This window comes from Solanum dulcamara, chromosome 3 (assembly GCF_947179165.1).
Source record: "Solanum dulcamara chromosome 3, daSolDulc1.2, whole genome shotgun sequence".
Lineage (NCBI taxonomy): Eukaryota > Viridiplantae > Streptophyta > Magnoliopsida > Solanales > Solanaceae > Solanum > Solanum dulcamara.
In genome coordinates this window covers 19,408,629-19,428,697 of record NC_077239.1, presented here as the reverse complement: position 1 = coordinate 19,428,697, position 20,069 = coordinate 19,408,629, and the positions used below count along the sequence as shown (strand labels likewise).

At 34.6% G+C, this 20,069-nt stretch overlaps 1 pseudogene; it reads left to right on the top strand.

The window, feature by feature from the left end:
* The first annotated feature begins 9,265 nt into the window (after nucleotides 1–9,265).
* On the top strand, nucleotides 9,266–9,756 carry LOC129883498 (30S ribosomal protein S11, chloroplastic-like; annotated as a pseudogene).
* Nucleotides 9,757–20,069: the final 10,313 nt, after the last annotated feature.

Genomic DNA, 20,069 nt, shown 5'->3' with positions numbered 1-20,069 from the left:
CAAAAAAAGAAGGAAGTGAGTTAGACAAAAATAAAAGAAACTTGGACAAAAAAGAAGTGACTTGGACAAAAAGAAACGAAGTGACTTAGACAAATCATTTTTTTCGATAACCTCAGACCTATCAATCGAATATTAATTAATACGTAATCGATCGAACACTACTTGAAAATGACTCTTCTTCTCCTAAACGAACTGTTCCAAATGTTCTTGGAAATTCTTGCCCCATTGGACCATTTGTATCTATATGCATCAGGATCCTGATTCATGGATCTCTCGGTTTGAGAAATCAAAATACGAGGCTCGAACCATTTCTTTTAACTCTTTTTCATATTTGATAAATTATGGTTGATCATATATTTCATTATAGTTCTATGACTCAGAGTTTCCTTTCCTATTTGATATCTTTGAATTCCATATTCGAAGTTGCGATCGAATCTATTCATTAAAAAGAATCAATTCAATACATATCTTATGTACCCATAGGTAATATATGGGATTTGAATCAGATTCCGGATCAATCTATATTGAGTGACTGCCTCCATTATGTTGTTTCTAGCAAATACCACTATATTTGATTTTGGATCTTCTAAATCATTCCCGCAGGAGATCCGAACCTATTTGTTTCTGATCCTTCGAGAAAAAGATTCATTCTCTTCATAAAAAATATGAGGTAGAACCAATAAAGATTTCTTTTTCTATTCATCTCTGGCCTCAATCAAAAATTGTTTTTGATCCAATCCGCAAGAATTAATAGAAAAGGCAAATCCCTTATAATACACCAGATCCAGCTCGGTTATTGAAATCTCTCTTCTGCTGCAAAATTGTAGTGTACCATGTATCCTCCCCTGTTCCGGTCATAGAATAGATGAAATAAATCAAAAAATAGATTTTTGTTCAAGAATGAAATCTTATTGGAACTGTCTATATACAGTTCATCATTCGAAACCATATCACATCCCGAATCTAATGAAATAGGATGAATTAAGATGGTATTTTGTAAATACGTAATTATCTTGAATATATTAACCATTTATTTATTTTCTTATCACCTGGAAGGACAAAAGATCAACAATTTCTGATCTCTAGTGGACCTCTCAGTAGGATTTTGACCATCTTTAGAGAAAAAAGAACGAACGGATCTTGTAGGATTCCCAAGAAATTCTTCGATTTCTTCCAGAAATAGATGTTTAATCATTTTCTTCTCACATTCCATGAATAGCTAGGACATTGAGGAATATCCAAAAAGGCATTTCGGGAATTGACCTGGTTCTATCTCTTTTTGTTCCATTTAAAGGAAGGAAGGATCCCAAAGAATTGATCTTTCTTTTCATTGTCAAATATCTCTTTGATTAATCAATGTGTGATATTTCGAATACTCATAGCTAATGAAATCCAAATGAACTCTGGATTGATCAGAAGATCCTTTCAGTTGGCTAAAATCCATTACTTGAATGAAACTACATCTTGTGGAATCATATTGAATATTTGACGATACATTCTGTACTTTGCTAAAAATTCGATCCTTGTTTACTAACCACACATTGTCTAACAAATCCAATTCTCTCTTTATATGTTCCTCAAAAAATCCGATTTGGGTGAATTTTTCCCCAACTAACGAAGAGATCTTGGCAAAATTTCCACGTATGAAATTGAGCACAGTTTTGCAAAGAAATAGCCCACTTGTTTCTCGAGAAGAGATGGGAAACATGATCAATATCATTTGTTTGAATAGTTGACCCTTCCCCTTGTTGTTTCAATCAACCCTCCACTTCAATTGGTAGTTTTTCACGGAAAGAAGACATGAGATAAGAAATCTAGTGTTTCACTAAAATTTCGAATAGTGGTCTAGAATTCAGGTTGATTCTATTTTGACTCTTCCTTAGAGAAAGATGATCAAACAATTCCCAATCATGGTCCTTGTGGATCCGATCATCCATATAATATACAAAAAGAAACTCCAAATATTTGAGATCTTTCTCTTTGAACAAGATCTCAATTCCAGCGACGGTTTCATTAGATATATTACAACTAGAATCCTTCTTTCTTCCGATCCAATTCCTCCACCAATGCAAAACCAATTAGTTTCAGTCATGCTACAATTTTTAGTTATTGGGAGAATCCAAGTACTCTCTTTCTAATTCAGGAAACAACTCTTTGAGATCTTTTTCCTTTGGGAATATACAAGATCGAAACAATCAACCTATTGATATTAGAAGACCCAATGGATTCTTCCAATGTATCATTTCTGGGTCCAATGGAATTCATAGGTATAGGAAGAAGCCTTATCAAATAGAGATATTTTCTTTTGACCATATTTTGATTGTTAATACGATATTTAAGGACCGCTACTACAAAGAGTATTACACCCGTGATTGTGAAATATCGATTGCTTGTTGAATCCTATGAATTGTGTGAAAGTAGGATACTCCAAATTCAGGGGTCAAAGAGTTTTATAAAACGCTCTTTGTTGAAAAAAATGTGAATGAAGGATCCCACTGAATTGAATTGGGTCAATGAATCTAATAATTGGTGAGAATTCTTGATCTCTCTCAATTCAAAAATGCAGGATTTGAATTGATGTCCTCTCATTGATTCCTCCCAAATTTCATTGATTTATCCTAAATATTTCATTTTAATTGGAATTTGGTTATTCACTATATACGAGGATCCCTGCTAAGAATCCATTGCTGAATGGTTAAAGCGTCCTACTCATAATTGGTGAATTCGTGGGTTCAATTCGTACTAGATGCACACCAATGAGATACTACAATAAGTCTATTGGAATTGACTCTATATCAATGGAATCTCTTCATCCATACATAACGAATTGATGTGGTATATTCATATCATAATGTATGAAAAGTAAGAACTAGCATTCTTATTGAGACTATAACTCATAGGGAAGAAAATCGATTTATGGATGGAATCAAATATGCACTATTTACAGACAAAAGTATTCGGTTATTGGGTAAAAATCAATATACTTCTAATGTTGAATTAGGATCAACTAGGACAAAAATAAAGCATTGGGTTGAACTCTTCTTTGGTGTCAAGGTAATAGCTATGAATAGTCATCAACTTCTGGGAAAGAGTAGAAGAATAGGATCTATTATGGGACATACAATGCATTACATACGTATGATCATTACCCTTAATCTGGGTTATTCTATTCCACCTCTTATAAAGAAAAGAACTTAAATAAAAATACTTAATAGCATGGCGATATATTTATACAAAACTTCTACCCTAAGCACACACAATGGAACCATATATAATCAAGTAAAATCCAATCCCCGAAATAATTTGATCTATGGATAGCGTCATTGTGGTAAGGTCATAAATGCTAAAGGAATCATAACCGCAAGGCATAGAGGGGGAGGTCATAAGCGTCTATATCGTAAAATCGACTTTCAAAGGAATAAAAAGACATATATGGTAGAATCATAACCATAGAATACAACCCTAATCAAAATACATACATTTGTCTCATACAGTATGGGGATGGTGAGAAGAGATATATTTTAGATCCCAGAGGGACTATAATTGGAGATACCATTGTTTCTAGTACAAAAGTTCCTATCAAAATGGGAAATGCCCTACCTTTGAGTACGGTTTGAACTATTAACTTATGTAATTGGAAATAACCAATTAGGTTTACGAAGAAACCTAGAAATGAATCACTAATCCAATTTGAGTACCTCTGTAGGATAGACCTCAATAGAAAACTGAAGAGTAACAACAGCAAGTGATTGAGTTCAGTAGTTCCTCATATAAAATTATTGACTCTAGAGACATAGTAATATGGAGAAGATAAAATTGTTTGAAGCATCGACAGAACCGAAAGTGCCCCTTCTTTCAAAGAGAGAAGGATAGGTTATTCATATTTCATTTGATGGTCAGAGGCAAATAGAAATTTAAGCAGTGGAAATTCTAAAGATTCCCTGGGGAAACTAGAGATGTCTCCTACGTTACCCATAATATGTGAAAGTATCAATGTAATTTCATAGAGTCATTCGGTCTGATTGCTACATGAAGAACATAAGCCCGATGAAGCAATGGGAAGACCCAGGATGTAGAAGATCATAACATGAGTGATTCGGCAGATTTGGATTCATATATATATCCACTCATGTGGTACTTCGTTCTACGATATATATAAGATCCATATGTATAGATATCATCATCTACATCTAGAAAGCCGTATGCTTTGGAAGAAGCTTGTACACTTTGGGAAGGGGGTTTGATTGATCAAAAGAAGAATCTACTTCTACCTATAAGCCCTTTGGCACGACCATACATAACATAGAAATCACACTTGGAAAGGATGGACAATTAGCTAGAGTAACGGGTGCTTTAGCGAAACTGATTGCAAAAGAGGGGAAATCGGCCACATTAAAATTACCTTCTAGGAGGTCCGTTTGATATCTAAAAACTGCTCAGCAATAGTCGGAGAAATGGGGAATATTGGGGTGAACTAGAAATGTTTGGGTAGAGTCGGATCTAAGAGTTGGCAAGGTAAGCGTCCTGTAGTAAGAGGACTAGTTATGAACCCTATAGACCATCCCCATAGGGGTGGTGAAGGAAGAGCCCCAATTGGTAGGAAAAAACCCACAACCCTTTGGGGTTAAACTGCACTTGGAAGAAGAAGTAGAAAAAGGAATAAATATAGTGATAATTTGATTCTTCGTCGTCGTAGTAAATAGGAGAGAAAATTGAATTTAATTCTTCGTTTTTACAATAACTTTACAAAAATAAAATAGGAGTAAGCTTGTGACACGTTCACTAAATAAAAATTTCTTTGTAGCCAATCATTTATTAAAAAAACTGATAAGCTTTACACAAAAGCAGAAAAAGAAATAATAGTAACTTGGTCCCGGGCATCTACCATTATACCCAAAATGATCAGTCATACTATTGCTATCCATAATGGAAAAGAGCATTTTCCTATTTATATAATGGATAGTATGGTAGGCCACAAATTGGGAGAATTTTCACCTACATTAAATTTTAGAGGACATGCAAAAAGCGATAATAGATCTTGTCGTTAATATTAATAAAAACAATCTAGATGCTTATGATTCAGTAGTAGGAGCTAAACCTTCTACTAAAGAAGAAAAAAGCAGAAGTATATGCTTTAGGTGAACATATATCTATGTCCACTGAAAAAGCATGAAGAGTAATTGGTCAAATTCGCAGACGTTCCTATGAGGAAACGCTTATGATACTAGAACTCATGCCCTATCGAGCATGTTAGCCCATTTTGAAATTGGTTTATTAGGCAGCACCAAATGCTAGTTACAATATGGGTTCCAGCGAAACTAATTTAGTCATTAGTAAAGCCGGAGTCAATGAAGGTACTACTGTGAAGAAATTGAAACCTCGAGCCCGAAGACGTAGTTTTCCGATAGAAAGATCGACGTGTCATATAACTATTGTAATAAAAGATATATCTTTAGATGATGAATATGGAGAGATGTATTCGTTAAAAAATGAGATGGAAAGAAAATCTACAGCTATGACGTATCGTGATATGTATAATAGCGGGGGATTATGGGATAAAAAATAAATCCACTTGGTTTCCGATTGGGTACAACCCTAGGTCATCATTCCCTTTGGTTTTCACAACCCAAATATTATTTTGAAGGTTTACAAGAAGATAAAAAAATAAGATACTGTATCAAGAATTATGTACAAAAGAATATGAGGACGTCCTCTGGCATCGGGGGAGTTGCACATATAGAGATTCAAAAAAGAATCGATCTGATCCAGGTCATAATCTTTATTGGATTGCCAAAATTATTAATAGAAACTCGAATGCGCGGAATCGAAGAATTACAAATGACCTTACAAAAAGAATTTAATTGTGTAAACCGAAAACTGGACATTGCAGTCACACAAATTGCAAAACATTTCGGAAACCCTAATATTCTTGCAAAATTTATAGATGGACAATTAATGAATAGGGTTCCATTTCAAAAAGCAATGAAAAAGGCTATTGAATTAATAGAATAAGCGGATACAAAAGAAATTCAAATACAAATTGCGGGGCGTATCGATGAAAAAGAAATGCACGTATCGAATGGATCCGAGAAGGCAAGGTTCCCCTACAAACGATTTGAGCTAAAATTGATTATTGCTCTTATACAGTTCGAACTATCTATGGAATATTAAGCATCAAAATTTGGATATTTCTAGACAAGGAATAATTTTACTACTTTTCTTTCCCTCCTATCCAATGATTGAACAAAAAAAGAGACCAATTCATTCTTTTTCTATTCAAGGGGAACGTTTCTAATTCTTAATTATATAAGGTTGAATAAAAATTTAATTAACCATTTGATAAAATTGATATGCTTAGTGTGTGACTCGTTGTTTTGTTTAGGGTTAGGATTAAAAAATCCCAACCCACATAGTATGAACTAAAAACTATAGAACTAATAACCAACCCATCACTTCGCATTATCTCGATCTAAAGAACCAGTCAAGATATGATATATAGATCATATCTTTGTAGAAACTGAAATATTTTGCATAAACAAAAAAAGAAATCTGATTCTAAGTTGTAAAGCAAAATAGACAAAAAAGATGTGGATAAACAGAAGGATGAGAGAAAGAGAGAAAAAGAATACCGATGATATAAAATTCCAATATGTAAGGTCATTGAGTAATCTCATAAAAGGCAGTGTAACAAAGCATCAATATGCATTCATACCATACTAAGAAGAATCTTCTTATAGAAATAGAACAAAAAATAAAGATCTTCGAGCCAATAAAGACTGAGAAGATTGACTCAAGAACCAATTTCATTCTGAGCTCCATTGTAGAATTCGGACCTAACCATTAAGCAAGAAGTCATGGGAACGACGGAACTTGTGAATGCAAAAGATTCTATTGAAAAGGGAATCTTAATGATTCACTGGTCGGGATGGTGGAATGAACCAAAGATTAATTCATGCATTCTGATATCTGAGAAGGCACGAGTTAACCCTACAAATGAAATAGGGATTGAAAGAGTAAATATTCTCCCGCGAAAACATTTTTTATTTGAAAAATTTAGCACAAATACAATAAAGGACAAAATAAGGATTTGGTATAATAATACAATTTTTTTAATTTCTATTTAGTATTTAGAAAACTACAAAGTTTAGTTATTTATTCAAACAAGATATACAAATTACTAATAGATTTAATGAAATCTCAAAGAAGCCCACGTTCAAGGTATTACTCAGTAAATACATATATATATCTTAAATTAAGATTGACTATTCTAGCTTAATTCAAATTGAATTATTTAGAATCCCTTTATTTGCGAGGAGTTGGATGAGAAGAAACTCTCACATCCGGTTCTGTAGTAGACATGGAATTCAGAACCAACCATTAACTATAACCCCAAAAGAACTAGATTTCGTAAACAACATAGAGGAAGAATGAAGGGAATATCTTATCGAGGTAATCGTATTTCTTTTAGTAAATATGCTCTTCAGGCACTTGAACATGCTTGGATTACATCTTGAAAAATAGAAGTAGGCCGATGGGAAATGACACGAAATGCACCTCATGGTGGAAAAATATGGGTACGTATATTTCCAGACAAACCAGTTACACTATGACCCGCAGAAACATTTATGGGTTCAGGAAAAGGATCCCCTGAATATTGGGTAGCTATTGTTAAACTGGGGCGAATACTTTATGAAATGGGCGGAGTAACAGAAAATATAGCCAGAAGAGCTATTTCACTAGCATCATCCAAAATGCCTATACGAAGTCAATTCATTATTTCGTAATGTATTAGAAAAAATGTAGAAAGGACTCTTAGATATGAAACAAAACTGCATGTTTCGTTTTTTTGGACAAAAATATTTCTTTTTTTCTTTGACCTTTGCATTCAAAGAACGGATTAAATAAATGATTTAACCTCAGATCCATTTAAATGTAGCGGATAATAGCGGGGCTCTAGATTTGATGTGTATTCGAATCATAGGACCTAGCAATCGTCAATATGCTCATATTGGTGACATTATTGTTGTTGTGATCAAAGAGGAGTACCAAATATACCCCTAGAAAGATCAAAAGTAGTCAAAGCTATAATTATGCGTACCTGTTAAGAACTCAAACGTGACAACGGGATGATAATACGATATGATGATAATGCTGCAATTGTTATTGATCAAGAAGGAAATTCAAAAGGAACTCGAATTTTTGGTGCAATTGTTCGGTAATTGAGAGAATTAAATTTTACTAAAATAGTGTTATTAACTCCCGAGGTATTATAAAATGAAATTGTGATCTGTTTCGAGTGGGGTATTTGAAATAAATAGATTAATTAGTAGATTGTGTCTTACGCATATATCTTTAATAATTCATATCATATTCAAAAATAAATAAGTAAAAAACATGTTGATTATATCAAATTTGGAGACCCCAATAATTTTAGTTCATCATGGGGAGGGACATTATTGCTGAGATAATAACTTCTATACGAAATGCTGATACGGATCGAAAATGGGTGGTTTGAATAGCATCTACTAATATTACCAAAAATATAGTTCAAATCCTTTTACGAGAGGGTTTTATCTAAAATGTGAGAAAACATCCTGAAAACAATAAATATTTTTTTGTTTTAACCCTGCGACATAGAAAGAATATGAAAAGACCCTATAGAAATATTTTAAATTTAAAACAAATCAGTCAACCTGGTCTACGAATCTATTCTAATTATCAACGAATTTCGCAAATTTTAGGTGGAATGGGGATTGTAATTCTTTCTACTTCTCGAGGTATAATGAAAGACCGAGAGGCTCGACTAGAAGCAATAGGTGGAGAAATTTTGTGTAACATCTGGTAATCCTTAATAATATCCAAATTGCATTAGTTGATACCTTAAAGGAACTTTGTTTTATACAGATACTGCCAGGAGATAGAGTCAAAATTGAAGTAAGTCCTTATGATTCAACCAAAGGGCATATAATTTATTGACTCCACAACAAAGATTTGAAGGATTAGGTTTTAAACTTCACCATTCCTTTCATGGGAATACAATTCTAGATGAAAAATTCCAAGAAACTTATTTTCTTCCGAGAAAAGATTCAGAATTAAGGTAAGGAATGAGAAATATGAAAATAAGAGCTTTTGTTAGTAAAATTTGTGAAAAATGTTGACTAATCCGTAGACGGGGGAACATTATAGTAATTTGTTCCAACAAAAGACATAAACAAAGACAGGACTAATCAGACTTGCCAGAAGAGTCGATGTACAAATAAAGAATCTGTTTTGACATGAAATGGATATATCCATATATCTCTGACTCATATTTACGAGATGATAAAATATGGCAAAAGCTATACCGAAAATTAGTTCGCGTCAAAATGGATGTATTGGTTCATATAACAGTGCACGTAGAATAGCAAAGGGAGTTATTCATGTTCAAGCAAGTTTCAATAATACCATTGTCACTGTTACAGATGTACGGGGTCGAGTAGTTTCTTGGTCCTCAGCTGTACTTTTGGATTCAAAGGTACGAGAAGAGGAACACCATTTTCTTGTCAAACCGCAGCAACAAACGCTATCCGTACAGTAGTGGATCAAGGTATGCAACAAGAAAATGTCATGATAAAAGGTCTCGGTCTCAGAAGAGATGCAGCATTACGAGCTATTTGTCAAAGTAGTATACTATTAACTTTCATACAGGATGGAACTCCGATGCCACATAATGGATGTAGACCTCCAAAAAAAGGCATGTCTAGAACTGGACATTGATGAAATCTCAAGAGAAATAAAAGATTCGATGATCTAATCAAATAATAGTACTATGGTTCGAGAGAAAGTAACAATATCTACTCGGACACTACAGTGGAACTCTACTGAATCAAGAACAGATAGTAAAAGCCATTATTATGGAGGCTTTATTCTGTCTCCACTTATGAAAGGCCAAGCCGACACAATAGGCATTACAATGCAAAGAGCTATACTTGGGGAAATAGAAGGAACATGTATTACACGTGTAAAATATGAGAAAGTCCCACATGAATATTCTACCATAACGGGAATTCAAGAATGGGTACATGAAATTTTAATTAATTTGAAAAAATATTGAGAAGTAATTTATATGGAACTTCTAATGCGTCTATTTGTGTCAAGGGTCCTGGATATGTAACTACTCAAGATATCATCTTGCCACCTTATGTGGAAATCATTGAAAATACACAAGATTATCAAGACCCAAATACGGGTGTGATGGCACTCCTCTCTACCCACCGAGACAAGTCAGTCTAATACCCAACGGAAAGTAGATGCGGAAGAAAAAGACATAAATCAAAATTTAACTTAACCGAAAACACCTAAAACAACCTCTAAATCCCCCAAAATTGGTTATCAAGTGTACAAGCCACTAATACATTACCGAAGTACAAAAGAAAATATAGTCACAATGTCTTTGTCTCTAGAATAGGACTAAAATATAATAAAAGAGTAAGAGGTGTCCACTAGATAGATGTAACGGCTACCTCAACACTCGAAATGATAGACTCAGATGTTGTAGAAAATAGTAGGAGATCAAGCAGGTCTGGGCTCACAACCTACACAAGTGTAGAAGCAAGGGGTGAGTACCAAACAATATGGTACTCATCAAGTGGACAACTGAAACTAAGCAAAGCTCAATAGATACAAGTACTCATGTCCTCCCAACCAAACCTTTTTAACTACAACCTGCATAAAACAAGCTCAACTCTACACTTGTACAATAATAACAGTAATACAGTCCACGAATACTCATCAATAGTCTCATCAATGAATCATATCAAGTCAAGTTCAGCATGTACAGAGCAATAAAAGGGTAAACACAAATTCACAAATATCAACAAAATATGAGGCAATGCACTGAGATGATACATTCTGTCCTATCGGTACATATCCACTAAATTACAGTCTGGAACCTACTAGGGACATTTCTGCCCATGTAACCTTCCATGGAGCATGTAGCTCATCCCCTCAATATATATATCCTGCCACAGAGCATGTGGCCCGATCTCTTTGTTTCATAATACCTGCCACGGAGTGTGTGGCCCGACCCTTTTTGTTTTATATTATTTTCAGTCTCAACACAATATATCAGAACTAATGCAATCAACTCATGTTCATATAATTCACGATAATAACATGAAAACAATAATATTTTTTCCTATCTCACATCAACATAGTCATTTCACATGTCCAAAATAAACCCATAATCATAACATATCAATCCCACAAATACATATCATTAGATCACCATTTTATACCCCTCATCTCCAGTTTTTTAAGGACTATCATACAGTCAATAATTTAGTCCAATTCTCATAACTCCCCAGTACACATAACATGGAAATACAAGCATCTACAAGCTTAAACTTACATTTAGAAATTCACTTACCTTAATTAATCAAGCAATCACTTCGGGACTTGAGCCTTCCCTTTTCATTGGGCCTCCAAATTAACGTAATCTAGTCAAATAAATAATCACAATTAGATTTTTGAAACTAACAATACCCTTATTACCATATGTCTAGCTTAGACCCAAAAAATTAAGCAAATCTATAAACACTTTCCTAATCCTGATGCCACTTAACATGTCAATTCCCATATTTTCTGAATTTCAAAATTAGGGTTAAACCTCAATTAAATTGAATAATCACTTTAAAACTTGAGTCTTTCTAACAATCAAAATCTGTTCAAATACATAATCTTCATAAGAATACAAATCCAATGACACCCATATTGTTATATTTATTTTCGGATAAAAAATTGCGTCAAAAAGTCATCTCGAGTCATTAAAGTCAAATATGAAATTTTCTTTATGATTATGTTCTCTAATGATAAAATAAACTCACCTGTCAAATTTTAGCTAAAACGGATCATTATTCGACCCCCAAATCAATATTTTATGTAAATAACCATAGGGGTCATATTTTCTTATTTCAGCGTTATTTCTCCACCAATATACCCTAAAAGTATGTTCATAATCACATGAAAATTTAATGTAAAGGATGAGAATAATTACCTTGATGCTTTGAAATGAAAATCCCTATTTTTCTCTTCTCCTTTATTTTTCTTTTCCCCTTTCTTTTCTTTCTTCCTCTGTATTTGTTTCCTCAGTTTTTGTGTTCGTTTCTGCATCGTTGTTCTCTTTTTCTCGTTACATCTGATGGTATTAATATATATATATATATATATATATATAATTCTTTTCTTTTATTATTATTTTTTTCTTTTCCAAACTAATTATGTATTAAAATTTACAAACCCTACTAACATATTTTAATAAATATAAGAAAAGTGGTATACGGTATTAAATAAATTAACACTTTAGCCTAACTGTTAAATTAATTCTCTAAAATTATCCCTCAACTAATTAACCAAATTACCGAAAGGTCCAAAAATTTTAAGTTAAATTTATGAAAAGGATCTTCTATGAAAGGAGGAGGACTCGTTCTCAAAATTACCTAACGGGTCATTGCATCATCCACCACTAAAAATCATGTTCGTCCTCGAACATAAAGTAAAAGAAAGTACCTGAAGATTCGAAAAGCTAGGGATATCTAGCACGCATATCAGCCTCTATCTCCCAAGTCGCCTCTCCGACTGAACAATGCTTCCATCGTACCTTCACTGAAGCTATCTCCTTATTTCTAAGCTTACGAACCTGCTTATCTAGAATGACTATAAGCTCCTCCTCAAATGTCAGGTCTGGAACCAACTTCACTTAATCGAGTAGTAACACATGAGACTCATCAGGAACATACTTCTGGAGCATAGAAACATGAAACACATTATGCACAGCCGACAAGCTAGATGGTAAGGCCAATTTATAAGCTAAGTCTCCAACTCTCGCTAAAATCTCAAACGGTCCAATGAATTGAGGGCTGAGCTTGCCCTTCCTCCCGAACTGCATCATGCCCTTCATGGGCGACACTCGAAGACCAACGTGATCACCCACTATGAACTGCAATGGTCGAACTCTCCGGTATGCATAACTCTTTTGCCTACTCTAGCTGTCATGAGTCCACCCAAAATTCTACGAACCTGCTCCATAGCATCTCTAAGAAAGTCTATGTCTAAGGAGTCCATCTCAGCTAAGTCAAACCATCCAATAGGGGATCGACACCGCCTACCATACAAAGCCTCAAATGGAGCCATCTGGATACTGGAGTGATAACTGTTATTGTATGTAAACTCCGCTAGGGGAAAGTATTGATCCTATCTAGCACCAAAATCAATAACACAAGCTCTGAGCATGTCCTCCAACACCTGAATCGTCCACTCGGATTGACTATCAATTTGTGGGTGAAAAGTTGTACTCATATCAAGTCTAGTGCCCAAACCATGTTGTAATGCCTGCCAAAATTATGAAGTAAATACTGAACCCTGATCCGAAATAATAGATACTGGGATACCATGAAGCCGAACAATCTGATTAATATAAAATTGGGCTAGCTTATCTGTTGTGTACCTCACCTTAACTAGAATAAAATGGGCAGACTTGGTTAGTCTGTCAACCACCACCCATATAGAGTCGTAGCCACCCACGGTGGGAGGTAAACCTACAATGAAGTCCATGGTGACCATTTCCCACTTCCAAGTGGGAATAGGCATCCTCTGACTCACACTCCCAGGCCGCTAGTTCTCAGACTTTACTTGTTGGCAAGTCAAACACTTGGACTCAACTCTACGATGTCCTTCTTCATCCCACACCACTAATAGTGCTGGCAAAGATCATGATACATCTTGGCCTCTCCTGGATGGATGGAATACCTTGAACAATGAGCCTCTTCCAAAATAAGTCTAGTCAGGTCACCCACCTTAGGCACACAAATTCTGCCGCCAATCCTCAGTACTCCTTTCGTATCAAGTACCACCTCCTTAGCTTCACCTCTTAATACCTTGTCTCAAATGATACATAACTTCTCATCCTCAAACTGTCTCTCCTGAATCTGCTTAACCAAGGAAGAACATGCCTCCACAAAGGCAAAAACACCACCATCCTCTGAAATCTGCAACTGAACAAGGCTATTAGCCAGCCTCTGAACATCTCTAGCCAATGGTCGCTCCTCAACTCGAATCGCCGCAAGACTCCCTATACTAGAGAACATCCTACTCAATGTATCCTCCATGACATTGAGTTTTCCTGCGTGATACAAGATAGTCATGTCGTAGTCCTTCACCAACTCAAGCCATCTATGTTGCCTCAAGTTCAGATCCCTCTAACTGAATATATACTGAAGACTCCTATGATCGGTGAAAACCTCACAATGCACATCGTATAGGTAATGACGCCACAACTTAAGCACAAAGACTACGACTGTTAACTCCAAATAATGAGTAGGATAGTTTTTCTCATGAGCTTTTAATTGTCTCGAAGCATAGGAAACCACTTTCCCCTTTTGCATCAACACTTCCACCTAAAGCAACACCGGAAGTATCACAATGTACAGTAAAGCCCATACCCTCCTCGGGTAGCGTCAAAACTGGAGCCGAAGTCAACAAAGTCTTGAGCTTTGGGAAGCTCACCTCACACTCTTCAGACTAATGAAAATCCATGGCCTTCTGAGTCAATCTAGTTAGTGGAGCTGCAATAGTGGAAAATCCCTGCACGAACCATCTATAATAACCGGCTAACCCCACAAACCTACGAATCTCAATAGGACAAGTAGGCCTTGTCTGACCTCTAACTACCTCAATCTTAGCTGGATCCACTCTAATCCCCTCTTTGGACACCACGTGTCCTAAGAATGTCACAGAATCAAGCCAAAATTCACACTTGGAGAACTTTGCACACAACTTTTCTTCCCTCAACTTCTGAAGTACCAACCTTAAATTGCGTCCATGATCTGCCTCATTCTTGGAATACACCAAGATGTCATCAATGAATACTATCACAAAAGAATCTAAGTATGGGCAAAACACTCCATTCATCTTGTTGTTTGATACTTTGACGAAACTTACCGCCATAATGTAGACTTAAAATAAACAACTTAAATTTTGAATTCCATCCATGTAACCCAATACTATTATCTATCAACATTAGCTCATACATTGAAGACCTTTATGAATTCACGTATCTTAGCTACCACTGATCACCTCTCTAATGATCTTATTGTATCCTTCATTAAAATTGAATTATACCAGTTACCAAACTCGAAACCACAAAAGAACTTATTAGCACACTCGAGTCAAATGCCTATAGAGTTATTTCTCAAATCTTATCCAATAATCGTTAACCCATATGAATAACACATAACACTTCCACCACAAAAAAAGCAAAATAAATAGAACCACGTGTCACTAAATTTAATTCTCCACTCTTTTTGAAGATACATTTGGCCCTTACAACCAGAGTAAATATAATTGTTCTCGCCTTGTTTCGAAGGCTAAACTACATTTCACTAATTATTTTTATTAATGAATATAGATTCTTTCAATTCTATCCGAGCGGTGTCTCAACACATTCTACGACTTTCCATACCACCACGCCACTCACCAAATAGTAGAAAACAATAATTTAGATACCTTCAAGTCATTATTATCATATCGAATCTATTTAACTAAAAATCCATAAAGTATGGTTGTGTCCTGATCATAATCCATCATAAATTCTTATTACCTTTATGCTCAATAACCATTGCCATCATCTCGAAGACAACCTTCTCAATCAATAAGATACCTTAAACCTAGTTATACCAACCAAATCCAATGGAATAACCCAATTTTATGCGCACTATCACTAAAATTCTTAATTATCTTCACACAAGTATACTCACTGCTACTTTATTTATCCATAAGCTTATTATTCTGATATCGATCCACTCCCTTGGATTTTACGATTAAATTACAAGTCCTCACTTAGAATTCTCAAGATACACTTCACAACCTAAATGCATTAATCATACAAAATCCACCACTAAGATTTTTCTTATAAACAATGCTTACCCCAAGCGTCTGTAGTAAGAAACTAGTTTGTTTTTCAAATGTAAATGCAACATCAAATCTTACCATATGAGAAGATGATACAACTGATAACTCCTTAAGTAGTTAGTAATCACACTTGATAATCGATGTATTTTTTTTGTATACCAATAGTACCACACCGTGAAAGTTTGATAGATCCACCACTAGAATACATCATACCCACCGTAAAGATCATACCTAGATACTTTACACCTTTCTATCCATTATGTAACTATCATACATTACCAACGCATTTTAGTCTCTAGTCAAAATCGATATCACCCTTCAGTAGGTAAGGTCAATAGCAGAAGCAACACAACCCATAACCCTAACCAAATAATCACAAGTACCGTTGTAGTAGACTTATAATAACCCTTCCTGATATACATCCACCCTAACAAACTGTTGTAGAAATTCTGATCTCGATTAGCTCAAAATCATCCTCATCATACACTATGTAACTCATTCTTTCACAACGAAATTCATGGTCTGTAGTCTCTGAGGGCACAGTGCTCACAACATAGTCATTCCCTTAAATATACCATTCTCAATAGTAGAATCATTTCAAACATCGGGTAGGCCAAACAAGCATCATTCTCGATGCTTAACCACTATTCAGAAATATAAGACGTTCATATAATCCTCAAAACCATTGTTCCTCTTCCTTTACCCTATCCTCAAAGTACCTTATTGAACCATAACCTTACTCACTCTTTTAAAATCACCGTACATTACAAGTCTCACTTACACCCTTTCCATAAGTTTATTACTTCCACCTCCAAATTAGATCTAGACCACGTGATGACATTTCAACTACACGCACATAGAATCATGCAAGAGTCACTACTATATATAAGAGAACAGAGTGAGGCAATAGAAAATAGATCAGATCAAGAATGCATCATAGAGAATCAAAAGGTGAAGATATCTCCTAAGAGTCTTCATAGCCTCTCGAAGATAAGTACAGACGTCTCTGTACCAATCGTCAAGACTCTACATAGACTCGGCTTGTATACACGTGAGACCTATGAATCTGGAGCTCTGATACCATTATGTCAAGACCCAACTACGGGTGTGATGGCACTCATCTCTACCCACCAAGACAAGTCAACCTAATACCCAATGGAAATTGGATGCGAAAGAAAGAGACATAAATCAAAATTTAACTTAACCAAAAATACCTAAAACAACCTCAAAATCCCCCAAGATTGGTTATCACATGTACAAGCCACTAATACATTAGCGAAGTACAAAAGAAAATATAGTCACAATGTCTTTGTCTCTAGAATAGGACTAAAACATAATAAAAGAGTAAGAGGTGTCTGCTAGATGCATGTAACAACTATCTCAACACTTAGAATGATAGCCTTGGATGTAGTAGAAAATAGTAGGAGATCAAGCAGGTTCAGGCTCACAACCTACACAAGTGTAGAAGCAACGGGTGAGTACCGAACAACATGGTACTCAACAAGTGGACAACTAAAACTAAGCAAAGCTTAATAGAGACAAGTACTCCTGTCTTCCCAACCAAACATCCTTAACTACAACCTGCATAAAACCAGCCCAACTCTACACCTATACAATAATAATAGTAATACAGTCCACGAATACTCATCAATAGTCTCATCAATGAATCATATCAAGTCAAGTTTAGCACATACATAGCAATAAAGGGGTAAACAAGAATTCACAAATATCAATAAAATGTGATTCAATGCAATAAGATGATGCATGTCTGTCCTATCGGTACACATCAGCTGAATTACATTTTGGCACCCATGGGGGATATTTCTGTCCATGTAACCTGTCACGGAGCATGTGGCTGATCCCCTCAATATATATATCCTTCCATAGAGCGTGTGGCCTGACCACTTTATTTCATAATACCTTCCACGGAGCGTGTGGCCCGACCCTTTTGTTTCATAATACCCACCACAGAGCGTGTGACCCGACCCCTTTTGTTTCATATCATTTTCATTCTCAACACCATATATCAGAACTAATACAATCAATTCATGTTCATATAATTCACGATAATAACATGACAACAATACTATTTTTTCCTATCTCACATCAACACAGTCATTTCACATGTCCAAAATAAACCTATAATCGTAATATATCAATCCCATCAATACATGACATTAGATCACCATTTTATAGCCTCATCTCCATTTTTAAGGCCAATCATACAGTCAATAACCCAGTCCAATTCTCGTTAGTCCCCTGTACACATAATATGGAAATACAAGCATCTACAAGCTTAAACTGAGGTTTAGAAATTCACTTGCCTTAATTAATCAAGTAATTACTGTGGGACTTGAGCCTTCCCTTTTCATTGGGCCTCCAAATCAACGTAATCTAGCCAAATAAATAATCACAATAAGATTTTTAAAACCAACAACACCCTAGTACCATATGTCTAGCCTAAACCCAAAAATTTAAGCAAATCTATAAACACGTTCCTAATCTTGATGCCACTTAACATGTCAACTCCCATATATTCTGAATTTCAAAACTAGGGTTAAACCTGAATTAAATTGAATACTCAATTTAAAACTTGAGCCTTTCGCAACGCTTTCTAACGATCAAAATCTGTTTAAATACATAATCTTCATAAGAATATGAATCCAATAAAACACATATTGCTATATTTATTTACGGATCAAAAATTGGGTTAAAAAGTCATCCCGAGTCATTGAAGTCAAATTTGAAATTTTCATTCTGATTATGTTCACTCATGATAAAATAAACTCACATGTCAAATTTCAGCTAAAACGGATCGTTATTCGACCCCCAAATCAAGATTTTATGTGAAGAACCCAAGGATCATATTTTCTTATTCCAGCGTTATTTCTCCATCAATATACCCTAAAAGTATGTTCCTAATCACATGAAAATTTAATGGAAAGGATGAGAATAATTACCTTGACGCTTTCAAATGAAAATCCCTATTTTTCTCTTCTCCTTTATTTTTCTTTTCCCCTTTCTTTTCTTTCTTCCTCCGTATTTTTTTTCCCAATTTTTGTGTTCATTTTTGCGTCATTGTTCTCTTTTTCTCATTACATCTGATGGATATATATAAACAATTCTTTTATTTTATTATTATTTTTTTCCTTTTTCAAACTAATTATGTATTAAAATTTACAAACCTTACTAACCTATTTTAATAAATATAAGAAAAGGGGTATAGGGTATTAAATAAATTAACAATTTAGCTCATTAATTAAATTAATTTTCTAAAATTATCCCTCAACTAATTAACGAAAGTTACCGAAAGGTCCAAAATTTTCAACTTAAATTTACGAAAAGGATCTTCTATGAAAGGAGGAGGATTCATTCTCAAAATTACGTAATGGGTCATTACAAAGATATATCTAGTTTAACGGAACCAATTGATTTTGTTATTGGATTACATATAGAGTGAAATCGGGGATATCTTATAAAAATGCCACATAACTTTCAAGATAGAAGTTATCATATCCATGTTGTATTCATGCCTATTCGAAATGCGAATCATAGTAGTCATTCTTATGGGAATGGGAATGAAAAACAAAAGATACTTTTTATCGAAATATGGACAACGGAAGTTTAACTCCGAAAGAAGGACTTCATGAAGAATCCCGAAATTTAATTGATTTATTTATTCTGTTTTTACATATGCAGGAAGACAACCTATATTTACAGGATAATCAACACACGGTTCCTTTATCCTCATTTTACCTTTCATGATAAATATGCTAAACTCATAAAAAAAAAATAGCATTAAAATTGATTTTTATTGACCAATCAAAATTTGTCTTCCACGATCTATAATTACCTCAAAATGTCCAAGATATATATACATTATTGGACCTTTTGAATAACAGCCAAGAAGATCTTATGAAAATTGAATATTTTCATAGCGAAGATATAAAACAGATATTGGGCATTTTAGAAAAATATTTCATAATTGATTTAGCAAAAAATAAGGTTTAAATCTATTGGACTTACTTAGTGAAAATAGATTGAAAAATCATAATTTAGCACAATTAATATATCATATATTAGAAATAAATTCATAGTTAAATTGAATAGATGTATCTAGGGAG